The sequence below is a fragment of the Amblyomma mixtum genome, chromosome 3 (assembly GCF_055824585.1).
Source record: "Amblyomma mixtum isolate Tamu chromosome 3, ASM5582458v1, whole genome shotgun sequence".
Lineage (NCBI taxonomy): Eukaryota > Metazoa > Arthropoda > Arachnida > Ixodida > Ixodidae > Amblyomma > Amblyomma mixtum.
The window spans coordinates 225333165-225353436 of record NC_143014.1 but is presented as its reverse complement, the minus strand read 5'-3'; the positions used below and the strand labels follow the sequence as shown (position 1 = coordinate 225353436).

The 20272-nt window shown below is 43.3% G+C and overlaps 1 protein-coding gene and 1 long non-coding RNA gene across 2 annotated transcripts in view; one reads left to right on the top strand and one right to left on the bottom strand.

Annotated features, from left to right (window-relative positions):
• Positions 1-20272, top strand: part of LOC149353843 (uncharacterized) — a 615886-nt gene that overhangs the window by 72482 nt on the left and 523132 nt on the right. The window lies entirely within an intron of this gene.
• On the bottom strand, positions 1672-19149 carry LOC149353871 (uncharacterized). The gene is made up of 4 exons (XR_016291097.1): positions 19095-19149; positions 13675-13865; positions 4170-4232; positions 1672-1912 (listed from the first exon to the last, which is right to left on the bottom strand). It is a non-coding gene; the product is annotated as an uncharacterized LOC149353871 (long non-coding RNA).

Here is a 20272-nt window from a genome sequence, read left to right as displayed (position 1 = left end):
TGGCTCTAGTATTTTGCAGAGGTTATCTTCGATGCCTCATCTATGCAGTGGGCTTGTTTTTCAGAAATGTCCGGACCCTGGGCAGGTACCCTTTAAAGGACCTCCTCTCTATCTCTACTCCACCGGACTGTCTTCTCCTATATACCAAATCACCACAAGCAGTAGGGGCTCTACGGCGCGTAGCCTGTCCCCTGGGCATTGTTGTCGATGTGTGCATCATCGTGCAATCGTATCCATGCCCATTCCGAGTTGTGTGGGCTTGAAGCAATACGCACCGTCTTAAAGAAGCGGACAGTGCGTCCCACCCACTGCAAGTGCCTTACCTGCTTCCTGTACTGAAACTATCCGCAGGAGACGCTATCCTGCCTAACAACGAATTTCTCCGCCGCTCCAAGCATGCATTAATACGACCACGTGGATCCAACCTTCCCGGCAGTTTAATTCACCGTGAGGCGGTGGCGCTGAAGAGAATCCGGGTGGATGCTGCACTGACGCCTGACGTCGGGGCCTGATGGACATCGCAGACCCCGCTTTTGAACTGCCCCTTCTGCCCCGCTTCTGCTACAGGCGCAACCCCATGAAACACAAAAAGTGCTTGTAGAAACGTCCTAGAAAAAACATAGCCAAGATTTTGTATAGCCGTCCGAAGTCATGAAGACCCACTGTAGCCTAAGCTAATGCAACGCTATCTGTTGGCTACAAGAGGCTTTTCTTGACATCTTGTAGACTTCTAGCTGATACCTTGTTTAGACGTAAAGCGTTTTAGCGCTTCTGTAGGTGTGATATTTGATGCTAGCAGTTGGCTTATAGAGGTCTTACCTAGCTGTATATAGATGTATTTTAGCCATTTTGTGTTGGGGGTAATGTAATGCTGTAATGTGATGTAATGATGTAATGCTGGGGTAATGTAACGAAAGGCACTTTACGAAGAGCCCATCCTTGGCATCTCACAAGCAATAAGAACTGAAGAAGTACAAACGTCTTGCATGCTTGGGAGACAAAATGTGTGCATTGAGGCTGTGTGAGAAAACTTGTTGCTTTGTGGTCTCTTGCCCCTCTTGTCTGACATTTGGCTTTTTGTCTGCAGATTAAAAGTATATTTGCTTCAGCAGAAGTCTAGGTACCAGGATTAATTCATGAGATAATGCAGCAGTTTTTTTTGCAACAAAATTTTGCATATCAAGAGTGCAAAAGAAACTGCTGCATCAATTTATGTATTGACTACCTGGTAGCTAGACCTCTGCTAAGTCCAAACACTCCTTTAATCTGTAGACAGCTGGCCAAATGTGAGGCAAGAAGGACAAAAGAGCAAGGCAACAAGTTTTCTCACACACCATCAATACACACATTTTTTCTCCCAAGCGTGCAAGAAATCTGTATCTTCTCTTAAACTGAGCTCTTATTGCTTATGAGACATCAAGATGAGCTCTTCGTAAAGCACCTTTAACTTTGGCTACTGTGTAAATGTAAGTAAATTGTGGAAATCTGACATAGTCTTGCAATGCTTACTACAAGATAAAAGCTTTGGGCAGGCAAACTGTGTTAATTGAATGCACTCATAGTAGAAGTACAAGTAAAATTCAGACTAAAGCAAAAAAAAGGAACCATTGTAGTTGGTTTTTAATGCAGGCTCTGTTCTGAGTGCAAAAAAAGAGCAAGAAATGGGTTCAATCAAAGAATCAAACATTTTATTGCCTCAGTAAAACCTACCTGCTACTTAAGAATAAAACAGTCACACGTTGAATCAAAACACATGACATATACCTCAAGAGAACAAAAAGTGTCACATGGCAGGAACAGTTGACAGCCGTCAGCTATATTCACGGTAGACACCAGGCCCATGTCTCCCATGATGACTAACACAGATGTTTGCAGTCGCACTCCACAGCGGGCATAAAAAAGGCCATGGTTACTGGGTGAACAGAAAAATTAATGCCAATTTTCAGCACTCAATATTTGTGTCTTACTGTGTGCATGTACACATACAAAAAATACTTAAAACAGCCAGCAACTAATAACTGTATATCGTTCAGAAGGGTAGAAACTTGGGCGAGTCGACAACAGTGATCCATGGTAGTAGTGCGAAATGGGACAAGGGCCAAAAAAAGACGCACACAACACAAATGCTAATTTCCAACTGACAGGACCCTAGGCGACCAAGACGAACGTGATCCATGAGGGCAAACAGGTGCATGCGCTCGGAAAAAATAATGAAAATCAGGTGAACGAGGAACTATGGAAATATACGACTCAGCGATTGTTTAAGAAGGCCAGTTCTCTTTTGGACAGGGATATAGACGGCTTGCTGACACATTTATCTTCCAAAGCAGTGACACGCGCTGCTTCAATAATTTCATGCTTAAATAATTTCACTGATCCCAGTGTCTGGCCACGATCGAGCACTTATCCAAAAATGGCACACAACCCCACTCCTTACAGTGCAAAACCAGATTACTGCCATTAAAAGTTTTCAAGTTGATTTTGTGTTCATGAAGCCTCTCATTCAAGGAACGACCAGATGGACGAACATACCGCTTGCCACAAAAGAGTGGGATGTCATAAACAATGCCTTCAGTACATTTCACGAATTTTTTCCTGTGATAGGATGTTTACTGGCGGGCAGAGTTTTTTTGGATACTGCACTTAGTTTTTCAGGGGCTGAAAAAACCACGCGAACCCAATTTTCTTGAGATTGTTGGACAGGCAATGAATGTAGGGAATGACGGCAATTTTGCCTTTCTTTCTTTCTGAAGGCACAGACGGTAGTTGATCTTCCTTGCGCTTCTTCTTCAGTATGCCTTCAGCGACAGAAACACAGATATCAGCTGGGTAGCCCGCTTCATTGAACCTTGCAAGTTTTTCATGAAAGCTCTGGCTGATGAGGAGGGGGCATTAATTTTCCTCGGCATTTTTCAAACATAAATTAATAACGCCTCGTTTTAAGAGTTTAGGATGTGCAGAAGTGTAAGGTTGGTTGGTTTATGGGGTTTAACGTCCCAAAGCTACTAAGGCTATGAGAGACGCCATAGTGGAGGGCTCCGGAAATTTCGACCACCTGGGGTTCTTTAACGTGCACTGACATCGCACAGTACACGGGCCTCTAGAATTTCTCCTCTAAAGAAATTCGACCGCGGCGGCCGGGATCGAACCCGCGTTTTTCGGGTCAGCAGCCGAGCATCATAACCACTGAGCCACCGCGGCGGTGTGCAGAAGTGTAAGGAAGTAGAGGTTTGTTAGCGCGAGGTGAATAGCTTCAACACATATGGTTTTCGGGAATTTAAAACGGATATCAAGAAAGCGGATCTTGTTGTCGGTTGGCATTTCGTTAGTCAACAGCAGTGGTGAAACACTCTTGTACGTTAGCTAAAATACCGGATGCAATCTGCTCTAAGCACAATGGCGTACACTCAACCAGAAAAAAAAAGGAAATCGTCAACAAAACGAAAGATTCTGACCAAATGTGGGCTGGTAAGCTGCTCTTGAAAGCTCCTGTCAAGATATGCCAGTTAGCGCTTGTGTTGTGTGCTTCTTTCTCTGTCCCTTGTCCCGTTTTGCACTACTTCTCATACCATGGATCACTGTACATCATGTTCCATTTATGATTCATATGCGTGCTGCTGTAAGTAGAGTGAAAGAATAAAATAACGGAAACCTTGCTTTACTTTTGAAACTTGGATGAGATTAGTCCAAATGCCGTCGCTTTATAAACCACTGCTATTTCTGACAGGCTTACATATTTGACTTCTCTTTGTTGAGTCATTATGAAGACACTGCTATTTTCCCTTCAGTATTCCAGTTATTACTGTCTAAAAAACTCGAACAGTGTAATGTTAAGTTTTCAGTGTTCATAATCTGCTGGCATGCGTACCTGCGCTCATGCAGTAATTCATTCAGACAGGTCCACATAGACAGTTTTCAATCTGGCCCGAGAGGGGGGGGGGGGGGGGGAAGAGGCAATTACCGCCTTCTCTCTTTTACATTCCTTCCTTGAAATTAACCAAAGCCCTTACTCTTTTGGCAAACTGCAACAGGTCCAACAAAACCAAAAGGTCAGGTCAAGGCTCAAGCAAACAGCAGAATTTGTGAAATAAATTTTTGCTAACAGCCTGCACCTATACAAGAAAGCATGAAGTGAAGCGAAAACAGTGTCAGCTGTGAAGAGTGCTTACCAAAACTTTGGAAGTTGAGCAGGCCAGGAGGTTCTCTGAAAACCACTGTTGAACAGCCTCCACCTAAAAAGAAATGTACAGAGTGAATTCATCGACGACACCAGCTGTGCCTACTGCAGTGGCTTACGAAAAAAATTCAAGGAGGCCTGCCTGCCAAGGAGCTACTTCTTTACATTATGAAACAGCCAGCACACATACAGAGCAATACCACCGAGCAGGTTTCCTCAGTGTCATAGCAATCAATCGTAATGAAACAAAAGCTTGACAGGTCCAATAAGTCCTTGCAGTATTGCATCCGGATTTTCATGGTTCCCTCAGCTCCTCTATTTTTTCTCTGGGTTCATAACCAACTGCAGACCTAAGGCAAAACCACGGTGTAAGAATATATTTAGGTGCTGACACTGCGCCCGGCGGCACAACCAGATTGTGTTCACTCCTCCTTGCGCTTCTCTCAAATGCTGACAGATGGCGCCAGGCAGTGGGGTCGTGTCTGGTCGCCGAGTTGCAGCGGCTGTAATGCACGATCGTTCGGTGCCGTGGCCTGTATATGCGCTGTGTTAAGTTCGGCATGGCGCAGGAGGATTGAAACTGCTGCCGACACTGAATAATTTCAGGCTACTTCGTGCTTTACTTGATAAGACTGCATAAATGGGGGGAACAGCAGCGAGGACGCTGCCCTGCGATCCCTCCAAGCTCGGTATCGAAATGCGTTCATTGCAAGGTTTTTTTCGTTCATCCGCAAGAATGCTGAGAGCATAGTTCACTATACTGACTCTTAAATATAAACAGTCGGCCACAACGCGCACGCTCCCACATCTGGGTCAAATAGCCTGCGCATACATTAAGAGATTGCTTGAGCAGTGTAATGCGCTGACACTGTGACATGATGCCCGCCGTGTAGAAAAATGCTTAACTTCACCCAACTGAGGTTTTTAAACGTGCAGATTAACCTCAAGGGCGTTTCCTCATTCTGCCTGATAGATTGCCTCCACAGCCAGGAATAGAACCCACGCTCTTGTGGTGTGTTGGTTGCGGAACGCCTCAAGCGTTATATGAATGAGCGCAGGGACCGAAAGGAAATCAAGTCTGTATTTACGACGTTTTAATGGCAAGTGCAGTGCACGTTTAGCTACGCGACGCGTAAGTAGTTAGTGGAAATTCCCCTGGTGTTACTCCTGCCAAGCTCATCTTTTACACTGACACCGACGATGCTGAGCTGTGTGTCTCCCGCAAGGAAAGACCGGCGTGCACGCGCAGAGGTAAAATATTTACGCGACCCTAAACTGGGATTGGCGGATGTCAGTTGAGAATAATTGCAGCGACTTGTTGACCTCAATGACGTTGGGAAGCGAAAATCTCCATCGAGCGTTCTAGGGTCCTGCAAATTATGCAGCTGAATATTTGTTATAAATATTACCAGCATGTTTTCATTACCGGCATGTCTTCTTCCTTTCATACCACGTTTTGTGGCACCAAAACGTACAGCGGGTGGAAACTAGGCACGAGGTCGCCGAAGGAAATTAAATGCTCCGCTGCCACGGCATGTCGCATCTAGTGTGTCTCTGTAGGTGCTTCTTCAAAAAGTGGCTTCCTCCACATAGAAACAGAGAGCCTAGACCGCCATTAGTAGCTTCAATTATTTCATTCGCTTACCTCGTGACCCCCAAAATTTTAAGCCCGAGGATACCCTAATGACCAGGAAGCTCGACTACTGGGTCTGTAAACTAAGGTTTTATGCCGGTTGCGGTGGCCGGGAAACAACATGAAAGGTGCCCGTGTGCTGTGTGATGTGAAGAATCCGATGTGGTATAAATTTGGAGCCCTTTAATGCGGCATCCATTAATACCCATGTGTCGCTTCCAGAAGTTAAACGGCACAATTGGCATTTTTTGTTCAATTGAGGCCTGAATAGCCATTCTGTGGAACAAAGTTATTACTACAAGTATGCCCTTTCTGAGGGATATGATTGCGTATTTTCACTAGATTATGCACAAACCACAATTAATCACAACTTGATGAGCTACTTTTGTGTAGTCTAGAGGCAATACCGTGACAGCAATCTTGATCCCTGCAGCCGTCTATTTGGATGATGCAGTGAGTAATGAGACCACCACAATCTAGGCTGAGCATAGCTTGACCTGTTTCGTCTTTTCTTGAGACTACTTCGTCATGATTGCATTCGTGTGCTTGCAATGCTGCCTCATACGGATGCTGACGCAGTAGTGGAGAAGATGTGCGATTAATTCTTCCTTGTGATCAGTACATGGGAAAGTCACCATGTATGCATCAACCAGCACCTCCATGTTGTCCCAGTACACCGTGTGACAGTCTGCATACTCAACAAAAGCTGCTCTGTTTGCTTCAGAAAATAAAATATGTTCAAGTTAGGATGACTAAGACCTCTGTTCTTCACATTTGTGAGAGCTGCTTCAGTAAAAAGGTTATTTTTTATGCTGAAGGCCGATAAGCAAGTAGAGCAACTGGTTACTTTTCGAATTTTTTTTTTTGCACAAAAAACCAGTGGCGTAGTAAAGGATGCAGTCCGTAACTTACGCTCCGTCCGATTTGGAATGGAAAAAACTGAAAATTACATCCTAAAACGGAACCGAAAGCCGGGCATGCCGCTAAGCCGCCTCCGCCACTCTGCAAGCGAATGGACCCTCCTCTGCAGCGCCCCCGTGCCGCTTCGGTCGGCGTATGTACTAGAGGGCGAACAACATCTGTGTGCACGCTCCGCTGCGGCGGGTGCTCAGTGTCAGCACCTAAATTATTCTTACACTGTGGGCAAAACATAACACTTCCATAATCTTTAGCAACTAGGGATATACAAGTGCAAGCAGCAAATGAAATAGCTCAGGGCAGCCTTGCTCAAATAAACAGGAATCAGGTAATTATAGTTAACTAACAAAGTATTCTTCCATATTTTCATCAAGACTTGGAACAAAACAAGCCATCGGCAATATATTGCTTGAGCTCTTGGTTTGCTTGGATTATGCATCCGGTCATTGAATTTCATGAAACCAATACAATTTCCGCTACATAATTACTTGTAAATTGCGGGGTTTAACGTCCAGAAGCAATGCATGGGCAACGAGGGTCGCCGTAGTGGAGGGCTCCAGGTTAATTTGGATGACTAGGGGTTCTCTAACGTGCACTTAAGACATCATACAGGAACCATGACTGAACCCGTCTCTTTCGGATCAGCAGCAGAGCACCATAACCATTGAGCCACTGTGGCGGCATGAGTGTTGGAGTCATAAAAGTTGCTTGTCCTACGCGACACGCCAAGGACTCACATTAAAATTAAAAATGACTATCGCTTCTCCACCTTCAACACCTCCTCCCGTAGAAATTTAGACACGCCCCTCCTAATTTTAAATCCTCAGAAAGCCCCTGTAGCAACCCTTCCTACTCTACCTTGGAATGCTGAGAGCATGCATAACATTTCAAAGAAGCCTAGTTCAAGAAGGCTGGAATATGGTATGGGGAACGTCATGTATGAGAAAAAAAAGAATGCAGTGTAGTCATCATTAAAGTAAGAGTAGTTTCATGTGCACTTTATGACGAATGAACTTATCTCAAACTGAAATGGCAGCACACTTACACAGCCTTCTAGGGGCCAACTAACTTTTTGTTTCACATGATTGCACTCATCTGTGGATGTATAAAAAGTGTGATGAGCCTTCTTCTAAATGCATCTTATTGAATGCCTTCATATTATGAGAGAAATACGTAGGTTGAGCCAAAGGGTACATTAATGGTATATATGAGAAGAGCACAGTGGTAACATTAAAATCTCATGTGCAACCTTGCATCTTACCGCTGGGAGTGCGATTGCAGCCTCAGCTACAGCAGCACTGCATTACTGAAAAAAGCCCTTGCAATTATGCACATGAGAAAGCCAAAGCAGAACTAACAGTAGATGTTGGTTAAAACTGAGGTAATGTTTTGATATTCTATGTTGTTTGTATATTTGTAGATACTGAAGACTCATGTCGTATCTTCAAATTAATAAAATAATATAGGATATCCATTTTTCAACCTCTACATTGCTTGTTCTACCTCTGAGGTCATGAGAGTAGAAGTAGAACAAGCATTGAGAGGGATGTGAAATGGAAAGGCTGCTGGACCAAGTAATGTGCTGCGAAGCAAATGTGTTCAGAAGTTTAAAAACAGGAAGAAGTGCTAGATGAATGGAAAGAAAGTGTGATTATTCCCAACTACAAAGAGAGGAGACATCTGCAATAGAAAGAACATCAAGGGGTTAAAGCTGATGTTGCACACCATGAAGGTCTTTGAAAGTGTGTTGGGCACGAGACTGAGTAGAGGTGAGCACTGGGCCCCAACAGTTTGGAGTTTTGCCTGGGCAGTCAACCACAGATACAATTTTTTGCCTCGGGCAGATTACAGAAAAGTTCCTAAGAGCTAGCAAGCACTTTATATTTTGGGCTCTTCATCTTGGGTAAAACCCGATTTTACCCATTTTTTTTGCACACCAAGTAAACATCTTACTAATTGGGTTATGCCTGATTTCTACCCGAAAATGAACCCTGTAGGAAGCTTAGTTTCCATGCAGCCAAAGTTGAAGACAGCACATGAAAAGTAGCCGACATCTTGTACAAATATCCAGAGGAATGTTTTCACTTAAGCGATCATTTTAAGCTTTTTTAAGGCTTTTATTTATGGCAGTGCTTATTACGTTTCGGAAGTGAGAAACAAAAACGCGGGTACAGACCAGAAGTCTCATTTTCGTCACTGTACCAAGCGCTACCCAACCTCACGGCATCCTGCTTCAAGGCTCTTCTGCGTTTAAAATGACTGCATTTACACTGAAAGAATGTTGTAGCAGTGTACAAACAAAGGCATATCGGTGTTTCACGAACACAGCAGTGCTATGCTGTCAATAATGTGCACGCCGAAATGATTACAATAAATGACAGAAAAAAAAAGAAATATCTGATTTTATGTGCAACAAATAATAGAGCCTTCTATGTCCTACACAAAAATGAGTGCTTATGGCATATTGTCATCTGCTACAAAATATGATGCGGTAAAACCCGAATTACGGAACCTTTTCCTGAATAACGAAATTTCTACTTCAATTCAGAAAATATCACTCAATTTTTCGAATACCGTTGAAGATAAAACCCAAAAAACTAAGGGCCCTATTTATATCACGTCCGCAGACCTAAGAAGGCTCATGGTACAATCCCAAGGCAACGTTGAAATTTGTGCTTCCTGGTTCATACTTCTGAAGAGTAATGCAAAAATACAAGGGACCAGTGAATGAGTAGACACACAAGGCGCTGTGTGTCTACTCCTCCACCGGTCCCTTGTCTTGTTGCGCTACTGTTCAGAAGTCCCAAGGCAAGAAGCCTGGAGAAGTCCTGGAGACAAGAGTGTTTCACAGACATATGTGAGGCTTCTCCATGAAATGCAACAGGTTGCAGATGAGCAGTGACTGGCCCTCGTGCTTGTAGTTCTTGTGAGCGGGGACTGAGAGAAAGCGCATTTACGGGATGATTAATGATAGGGTAGCACTGTGGCTGCAACTAGCATGCACTACAAGGTGCTGTCTAAGCCAAAAAAGGGTAAAATTGTACGAACTATATACAGCACATAGCCATGATCGCAAATGGTTAGTTCGTGGGAAGAAAAAATTAGTAAAATTGGGCTGAATATATATGTATAGCACACAGTGACTATGATGAATTGTTAGTCTATGGGGAGACTGGCTCTGTCTACTGGCCCTCTGCAGTTAGTCTACAAGGGAGAATATTTCAGAGGCATATGTGAGGCTTATTCATGATATGTATCAGCAAAAAGGACAAAGGTTTGCAGCTGCAATGACGAAACTGGAAGCTCTGATGCAACAGTAGGACTGCACCATGGTTCTGCACTGAGTCTTCTCCTCAGTAGAGTGATGAATGTCCTCATAGAGCTTAGAGAATTACCTTGGAGTATATTGTAAGCTTATAATATTGCAACGTGTTCAAGGACCAAGGAAAGAGTAGAATCAAAGCTGGTAACCTGGAAACAAACATTAGAAAAGCAAGGTCTGGGAATCAGCAGAAGCAAGACTTTTAATCAGTGAGATCTTACATGTGAAGAACTAAGGCTACAAAGCATTACTACGACGAAGAGAACCACACATTTCAAGTACCTTGGCTTGGCAGTTGTGGATAGGGAGACACAGCAGTGTAAGTCATCTGCAGAATCCAAACAGGATGAAAGGATAACACAGGGAAGAAGTAGAAGGTTGTTTCAGGTGTACTTTCTAACAAGAAGCTCCCACTTAAGCTGAAAGGTTAAGTCTGTGGCAAAGTGGTAAGGCCAGCAATGCTGGATGGAACTGAAGTGATACAGCAGCTAATGAACGCCAGCATGCAAAAGAGGAACATAGCAGAAATGAGGATGCCGAGATGGGTGTGGAGTGGAAAAAAAGAACAGAGTTCAGAAAGACCACATACAAGGAATGATCTAAGTCACAGCTGCCGAAAGGAAAATTCAAGAAGGCTGCAATGGTTTAGTCATTTAATGACAAACGACAACAAATGTATTAGAGAGGTGATAAAGCTTTAAGTTGGTGAGTTATAATGACATATAACATAGGGTTATACAGAAGAAATGGTGCGTGGCAGTTGTGTTTGTTATAAGCGTGCTTGACTATAACATGGATAACGATTACCAGACCAAAAACACTGCCTTGGGATACACCAGATGTAACAGGAAGCACTTGGGATGAGCTGTTTTCAATCTTTATCAACTGGCTTCTAGTGGTAAGATATCCATAGAACCATTCAGAAAGGTAATCCAAGGCATTCATATTTATATACGCAGTAATTTATTGTGAGCCTTTTTTTTATTGAGGGCCCTAGCAAAATACAAAAAAAGAATGTCTGCTTGACTGGACACATCAAGTACACCGGAGAATTGAAGCATGGTTCAAACCAAATCAGTAACAGTAGGCAGACCTTTTCTGAAGCCATGCTGATATGATGACAACACATTCTGATGTGCTAAAACCTCTTGAACATAATTTGCAACAGTGTGCTCCAAAAGCTTATATTAAGTAGTACTGGTGATGGAGATGAGGTGACAGAAAGCTGGTCACCTTTTGTGGACTGGAACACACGTGCTGTGCCAGTCAGCTGGTGTTTTATTTCAGGATTACATTCATACACTGCTGCAGCGAGTGCATTTGATTAAGGTTATGCGTTGTTAGTGGCTATCTGGCACAGTCCTCTTATACAGAATAATACATAAGCTTTCTGAACCTTCTCTTTTTTTTCTTTTACATAGTGTTTGGGTCTGCAATGTGTCATGCTAGTAAAAAATACATGCCGGGAACCGCATTGACACCGACTGCATTGTAAAACACGAGTTGCCTCTGCATTGTAAACTTCAAAAATTGTTTGCTTAACCATTAGCTGGGCACACACTGTGACAATCAAGCTGACTACACAATAAGAATAGATGCTAATTAAGACAACTTGCTATAAGTCAGCCATAATGAAAATCACTGTTCCACTTTAACCTACCATTATGAACAAAACAGACATGAGCACAGAACACTCAGCTGCGAAATGGAAGCAGTATTAAACTTCAATAGTGCATTATATAGCTACATTTTCTTGCATTTTATAAAATCGAACGTAAAGGGACCAAAAACTGATATTTTAGGCCATTGATATTTTAATTCCATGCTGTGAGGGCTGTTGCTGTTTCACTTGTTGACAGAAGGGCAGTAATACTTTTGAGCACAATTTATCATCACACTTTGAGGAAAATGTGAATACTAATAAGGTATTACAAGCTTCCTCAAAAAGAAAAACCACGATGCATTTTTAAACAGAAAAGTGGTGTAGACCTATGCGGGAACATGACAGGAAATTTGCGAGGATAGGGTGGCTGTGACTGGTGCAGCACAAGGCTATTGGAGACAAGAGGGAAATGCCTTTGTTCTCCAGTGGACGTAACTGGGCTGAAAATGACAATAATGATGCCATGTGTTGGGGTACACTTATAGCACTAGTTTCATTTGAGGAATCTGCTTCTGGGTTGACTTGACTTGCTGTGCCAAACAAAACTAGATTTACATTTTAAGCTGGTAATAGTAGGCTTGATTCTATCTATATAAGGCCATAATCTTTTTACTTCTGGCTGATACCATGCTTTGGTTAGATGATGGTCCATGTGAACACGCAGAAATGTCAAAATGACTAGTACGCCATATGCTACATTGTGTGCATTCTCTTCTGGCATGGTGCCAGCTTAAAGGAGAGGCGAAATATTAGCAGCACTTCATTATGTTCTTCATGAAAGAAACAAGCATGTGAAGACGCCGCCGCGTTGTACATGGGCGACAAACAATAGCCATGTTGAGCTAGTGCTTTCTTGAAGTGCATATCTGAATTTCAAGCAAAGAAGAGCTCGTACGATAGAAGCCAATCATGCACTTAATGATCAGAGACATTTACAGTGATACGACAGAATGATCAGACAGTGCCACTCCTGCAATATACATGCTTGTATAAAAGCGATATAATTTAATGAGGCAAGCTGAGTTTGTAATTTGTAAAGTTGATGAGAAAAGTTCAAAAGACAAATGCACTTTTATGAAGTAGTGTAGAGTTTGTCTCTGACATCCTGCCTGGCTACTGATGAACTTCCATCTGTGTTCCTCAAGAACCTGGTAATATGCATTGCTGGAAATAGCAGAAAAACACCCTTTTTTTATATCTACAGCCTCAGTCAGAAGTCTTCAAGCCACATGGTTTGCTTTCGAGCCCTAAAGCAGTGCAGATACAGAGCCTCTTAACACCAAAAGGCCTTGAAAGATGGAGAGATTCACACACCTTGCAGAGATTCACAGCTTGAAAGGTCTCCACTACACGGTAGAATAGCAAACAATGTGGCCTGAATTAAGACTTTTAACTATGGAAGAAATGCAGAACATATCACTTCACAGGACGCAGTACTCTACTAGCCAGCGTAAAATTGCTACCCAGCAGTCATTTTCAATGACAGGCAGCATGGAAAAGTCATAGAATTGTCATCACACAATGTCGCTTGCAAATGTTTCTGAAAAGCAAATGCGTCATTGTAACTCCTTGGGTGTAGCTCTTTACATTGAAGAGATGTGCTGGAAACATACAGTTTATCAAGCCCATAGCAAACGTGACACAAGAAGAGAGCACACTGTGTCATAGCTAGTATTGTCCATACCTCAGAGTGACCCTCAAGTTGTGTTCATATGTAATTCGCTGAAATTATGTGCTTAGCCTTCAAGCCACTATGCCGGATGGCATTTCCTCCTTGACCTTCTTTGCTCCAGAAAAAAGTGGCATTGAGTTGTTCGTAGCAGCTGAGAGCACTGAGGGGAAGCACCTAATTTTTCTGAAAAGAAGGCACTGGGTCGAGACTCGACAGTGCTGGCTGTCACAAAACTGTGCTTTTTACTCGCAAGGAGCCCAACTTATGCTCCCAGTTCGATATCACTCACTCAAGTAGGTAGTGGTCACGGCGGTGTCGCTGATGTTAAAGAGTCCAGATGCCTCAGAGACGAAATGACCTTGGCAAGGCGAATTGGACAAACACATGGAAGGTCAGCTGGGCCTCTGGAATCCCCGAGGAAAAATGTGCTGAAGTGTCTGGCACGTGGGATGCCCTGGACATCGTGGCAGCAGCGGGTACCTGCGATACACATTTGTCAAGATCATTAAACTTGCTTTCCAAATTGTGTTCAGATCAATTTCTTCAGAGCTATTGGGAGATCCCCTGGTTGCCGTGGTTAGCCTGACGCTTTTTCACATTTTCCCATCTTGTCGAAATGGAGGAAGGGCCTTCCTGTCTTTCAACCTTCCTTGCTCAGGAAAAGAACCGGTCTCCATTGAAGCTGACTATAGTTGGCAGGCTATGGCTGATATCAACTGGAATGTTGGAAGCCTTTACTGGTCTCCGCTTGGCTGTGTATTGTCTAGTGAATGCTTGCTTCTTATTTACGCTTTTTCATGTTTAATGTCTTATGTGGGTCCTTGTTACAGAAAAATGGAAAGGATGGAAACCCTATTGTAGCAAATCTGATTCCCCCATTCTAGTTGTAGTATGCAGGGTGCCCCCAAAAATACTCAGGTATTCAACAATGGCTGATTACAGCGGATGCTGTTCCAGTGCGGCTAGCTAAATAAAGGATTTGAAGATGCAGTTAAATCACAAAATTTAGCCATTCACTTAATTATAGTAGAGTGAAGGTTAGGTTTATTAGGTTTATTGGGGTTTAACGTCCCAAACCGTCTCAGGCTATCAGAGACGCCGTAGTGATGGGCTCCGGAAATTTCAACCACCTGACGTTCTTTAACATGCACTGACATCGCACAGTACACAGGCCTCTAGAATTTCGCCTCCATCGAACTTCGGCCACCGCGGCGTGACAAAGTTTGATGTCATATGCTGCTATGAAGACCTGGAGCATTACAGATATATAAACTGTGGACCTTGGTGCATTATAAATTTAATTAAGGCAGCATTCCCTTACAAGAACTTGGAGGGAAAATTCAGTCATCGCTTTGTTTGTAATCTGAGAGGTTGACCTGACTTCAGGGCATTTTGAGAAATAATTCACATGAGATATAGCATGCTTGTACGTATATGGAGCTCGTGTGAATGGTCCAACAGTATGTTCTGCTAATTCCGGTCAGGGACTTTCTGGTGTTGCAGAAGCACAGCAGATGGCTTGATGTCTTGTCAGCCTCTTGGCACATGGACCAATTTCTGATTGGTTGTTGAACTTGTCCGCCCATCGCTTGCCACCAGAACTGCAGTCTCAGAGCCTAGCCGTAGAGTGTACAATCTCAGGGTGGCCTTGTGCATTGGAGACAGTTGAAGTTGACCAGCCAGTGATGAGGAGACTGCGATTTGTCTTGAACAACGTATTAAGTCACCTGTAGCAAAGAGTTCCTGGCAAACGTGAAAGGAAGGTTGTATTTTAAAGGAAAGTTGACTACTTACTGGCGAAAATCAGGATTGCTCTCCGACTTGCTGGATACTGTGGCCCTCATCAACAGCCTTTTGGAACTTTGCTTTATTGTGCATGCATACTCAACAAGATTACTCAATTACTTTGAACTTCGGCTTTTGTTACTGGGAGAGGAAGGCAAAAAATCCGTCAGTGACCTGGTTCTTAGATCTCATGCGATACTCTATGATACAATCATAGCACAGAAGTCCATTGCACCACAAAGCAACTCGATTGACTCAGTTTCTTGAGTAGGATTTGACAGCACTAGCTTGATGGTAGTAATGAAAGAGGAAGTAAAGAAAGCCTTAGGAGCAATGCAAAGGGGGAAAGCAGCTGGTGAGGATCACGTAACAGCAGATTTGTTGAAGGACAAAGGTGAGATTGTGCTATAAAAACTAGCCACCTTGAAACCTTGACCTTGTGACCTTGAGTATACCAGCAGCTTGGAAGAACGCTAACATTGTCTTAATTCACAAGAAAGATTTCAAGGACTTAAAAAATTGCCAACCGATCAGCTTACTGTCCATTGCGTACAAGGTATTTACTAAGGTAATCGCAAATAGAATCAGGACAAACATAAACTTCAATCAACCAAATGATCAGGCAGGCTTTTGTAAAGGATACTCGACAATAGACGATATTCACACTATCAATCAGGTGATCAAGAAATGCACAGAATATAACCAACCCTATATATAGCCCTCATTGATTACAGGAAAGAATCTGACTGACTGGAAACCTCCGCAGTCATGCAGGCATTGCTGAATCAGGGTGCAGAAGAGTCTTATCTGAAAATACTGAAAGATATCTAAAATGACTGCACAGCTAGCATAGTCCTCCATAAAGTCACCAATAAAATTCCAATATGGAATGGTGTCAGGCAAGGAGACACGATCTCGCCAGTGCTATTCACTGCCTCTTTACAAGAGGTGTTCTAAGGTCTGGATTGGAAACAGTTGGGGATAAGAGTTTATGGAGAATATCTAAGTACTTTGTGATTCGCTGATGACATTGCCTTGCTAAGTCACTGAGGAGATGAACTGCAAAGCATGGTCAATAAGTTAGACAGGCAGAGCAGAACGCTAGGTCTAAAAATTAACATGCAGAAAACCAAAGCATTGTTCAACAATCTCGCAAGGGAACAGCAGTTCACAATTGGTATCGTGGTGCTGGAAGTGGTAAACAAATAACTTTACTCATGGGAAGTAGCGACCGCTGATTCGGATCATGAGGGGGAAATAACTAGAAGAATAAGAATGGGGTGGAGTGCATATGGCAGGTTCTCTCAGATCATGAATGGCAGTTTACCAATATCACTCAAGAGAAGAGTATACAACAGCTGTACCTTACCGGTACTCACCTATGAGGCAGAAACGTGGAGGCTAACGGAAAGGGTTCAGTGTAACTTAAGGTCAGCATAGCAAGCTATGGAAAGAAAAATGATAGGTGACCAAAAGCGGGAAAGAGAGTGAGCGAACAAACGCAGGTTAATGACATCCTAGTCGAAAGCAAGACGAAGAAATAAGCTTGGTCAGGTCATGTAATCTGGAGTCAAGATAGCCATCTGTCTTTAAGGGCTGTGGAGTGGATTCCAAGAGAAGGCAAGCGTCGCAGGAGATGATAGAAAGTTAGGTGGGCTGATGAGATTAAGAAGTTTGGGGGGATACAGTGCCCGTAGCTGGCAGAGGACAGGGTTAATTGGAGAGACATGGGAGGGGCCTTTGCCCTTCAGTGAGCGTAGTCAGGCTGATGATGATGAGCTTGATGGTAGTGCTCATAGAGTGAATGGGTAGTATGACAGGTGCACATGCATGCAAGTGCTTCACAGTCCCTTCAGCATCATCATTATAAGCCTAAGTACATCCACTGCAGGACAAAGGTCTCTTTTGATGGCCTCCATTTCACTCTGTCCTGTGCCAGCTGCAGCCAGTTTATCTTTGCGAATTTTCTAACAACATCCATGCGACCGACTGACTGCCCTCCCCCTCCTAGCTATGTTTGCCTTCTCTTCTGTTGCTCTAAGGGGCCTTCAATTATCTCTTCATTGCATGCCCTGTCTATTTCTCGTTGATTTGGGCTTGCATATACTTAAATCTTGTTACCTGACCCAACCACTCTGCCCTTTTCAGAACTCTTGAGCTTTCACCCCTCCTGGATGACAAGATTTTGTTTCTTTTGAAGGATACTGGTAAGCTGACCAGAGAGTATCTGTCAAATGCACACCACCCCATTCATATTTTTCTGCCTATTTCACACTCCAGGTTATGATCTCAGAGGAATACCTGCCCAAGGTAGATGTATTCCTTTCCTGGTTATAATCTTGGGTGAATACCTGCCCAAGATAAATGTATTTCCTTACCGCTTCCAGTGGTTCACTGCCTATCGTAAAGTGTTGTTCGCCTCCTAGAGTGTTGAACATTTTACCATTTAGCTTTCATATTCATATAGTTTTCTTCTTTTCAGACCTATCATTCTGTTTACTGGCCTGTTTAATTCCTCAGCCATGCTCTGCAATCTACCCCATGAATTACTTATTTTAGCAAAGACAGTGTCATCAGGAAATCGGAGATTACTGAAATATTCTCTATTAACTTTAATCCCCAACTATCGGAAATGCAAATCCTTACCTGCCACTTTTCCCCTTCACATTGCTTACGAAGCTTTCTTATTATTGTCTGTCGGCTACTGGCAGGATATCCAACTCTGCATCGCACCTCCGCCTCTACTCTTACAGCACGTTCCCTCTTCAAATATTTTCTTTCTGCTTTTAAGAACATTCTCGATTTTAGTGCAGCAGTTCTTACATCTTCAGAAGCTCTCTGCTGTACGTAGAACAGCTTCGAGTCCGACGTCGGAGGCATCTTACTGTGACTGCCATATTCCAAGGGTTGAAGATGGGAGTGTCTAGACAACAGTAGTTTGGCATCGTTGACTCTGTCAGTTGTCCCACTTGCGCGAACAAATGAGTGAGCTTTGCAAAGAATTGCCATTAGCTTGGCTAAGTTAGGAATGAACTTAGCATAGTACTCTGTCATTCCACAGAAAGATCTAAGTTTCAAAACATTCCTTGAGATTGGAGTGTTGATGGAGGTAACCTAAATTTCACTTGCTCACTTTACGACCTAAGACACAACATGCTGGCATGCTGACATAGCGCACTTTAACCAGGCAACGGCTCTTAAATTGAAGCAGTTCTTCATGGAAAGAAGGCAGTCCTTGTTGCCACTGTCTAGTGTTGATCCGAGGCGGTTCAAAGGAGGACATGCATGGCAGGGTGAACATATACTTGAGATACTGGGTGACTAAACTAAAAGAATACTAGCAGCGTTCACACACCCGCATCCATGCAAGTGTCAATTAATTGTGCCCTCCTACTCAATATTTCTGCCTCAGATGACATTCTTGTATGCAAGCGCCACTTTTTTCCGCACCGTTCGAACCTTCCTGCGCGACGACAAGGTTCTGATCGAAGTACATCTGAAGTTCAGTAGGTCATTAGAGTAGGGCCGAACTTAGAAAAATATGCTGCTAAGCCGTGCTTTCTGCGCTGACATATCGCAGAGAGCACGGGTGTTTTTTTAGTACTTGGCCTCCGCGGAAATGCGGCCGCCACGGCCGGGATCTAAACCGCGACATTGGGATCAGCAGCCGAATGCCACCACTGAACGGGTGGTATTTTATCCTATACTGACGAGATCTATTAAGCAGTTAATTCATGAGTTATGACCCGGAAACATGAGGTCGTATCTTCAAAAACACACTCGTTTTTCAGCTGCTTCCGTATCCCTTTGAAAATCCTCGGACACTTATCTCGTGGTCTTGAGCGGATTTTCCAAACACAATGACATGGCACGCGTTCAACGAAACTCCGGAACACGGTGACAAAACCTGAGCAGAAAACTTACAGCCGCAATCCGGACATGGCTTGCGCCCATCTCGCCGCAGAAATCAAGGGATAGGGTCGGCGGGGGTCACCCTCCTGCCACGTGACCTATGTGGTGCGCGCGTGATTTGAACGGCGCTGGCAAGTTTGTAAGGCGCGGTTGCGAGGCGCTACAGGCGAATATGCCTTTTCACGCTTCGCTTTGGGTCTAACTGCATAGCTGTAACTGTTTGTGCTGAGTCGCGTCTGTGGCACAACTGTGTGCTCGTTCAAAATCAGCTGTGCTTTGGCATTAGGTCGCTTCATTCGAATTCCATCACATCCGGATGTGATGAAATATGAAAACAAAATGTGTTGGGTTTTATGGCACATAAGCAGCTAAGGCTATCATGAAGTGACTGCATTTGCTTCATCCTAAACGCCTGCTCACAAGACGTTTCAATCTGATACAGTCCATTGTAGTACTTCTGAATGTGCTGCCCTGCACGGACAGCTGAACATTTTAGCGAGGGCGAAAACGACGTATTTATTTTTTTTTTATCTGGTGATATTTCTTAATGGCGGTCTGAGGCGTGCCAAATGACGGGAACAGACACTGAAACACATGACATCGGAAAAGGTTTGCTGAACAAATGAAGTACAGCGATGATGAGGTCCGGAGTTTTGCAACACCTATGAAGGTTTCTGACGCAGGAGACATGATTGCAGTTGGGGTTACCTGGCGTTAGCTGTAGCGTCTACTTCAATACCAGTTTTCGTTCAGAATCATGTTTGTGAATTGCACAAAATTACGCAGCATGTCTATATGCTGAACATGGCACTGGCTTTTGTTTGTAGTCTAGCTACATTGATACGACAAAAATAACGTTTTTTGATTCATAACAACGTAATAAACTTTCTGCCTAAGTTAACTTTCATTATAGTTGTATTATAAAATGTAAAAATAAAACTAAAATTTAAAATATGTACAATAAAATCTGGCCACCCTGTAAATTTGAACAAAGTGCTGGCAACAACAAAAAACACTTCAGCACTGTGCTTTTTAATACCTGTAATTATGCGCAACTTCTAAAATTAATTATGTATATGTGCCTAAACAATAAAAACTTTTAATACCAACGTTCCTAGTTACAGAAAAATCTGGCCACCATTACTTGCCAGAAAAGTCTGGCCACAAAGTAACGATATATTTAGCGCGCT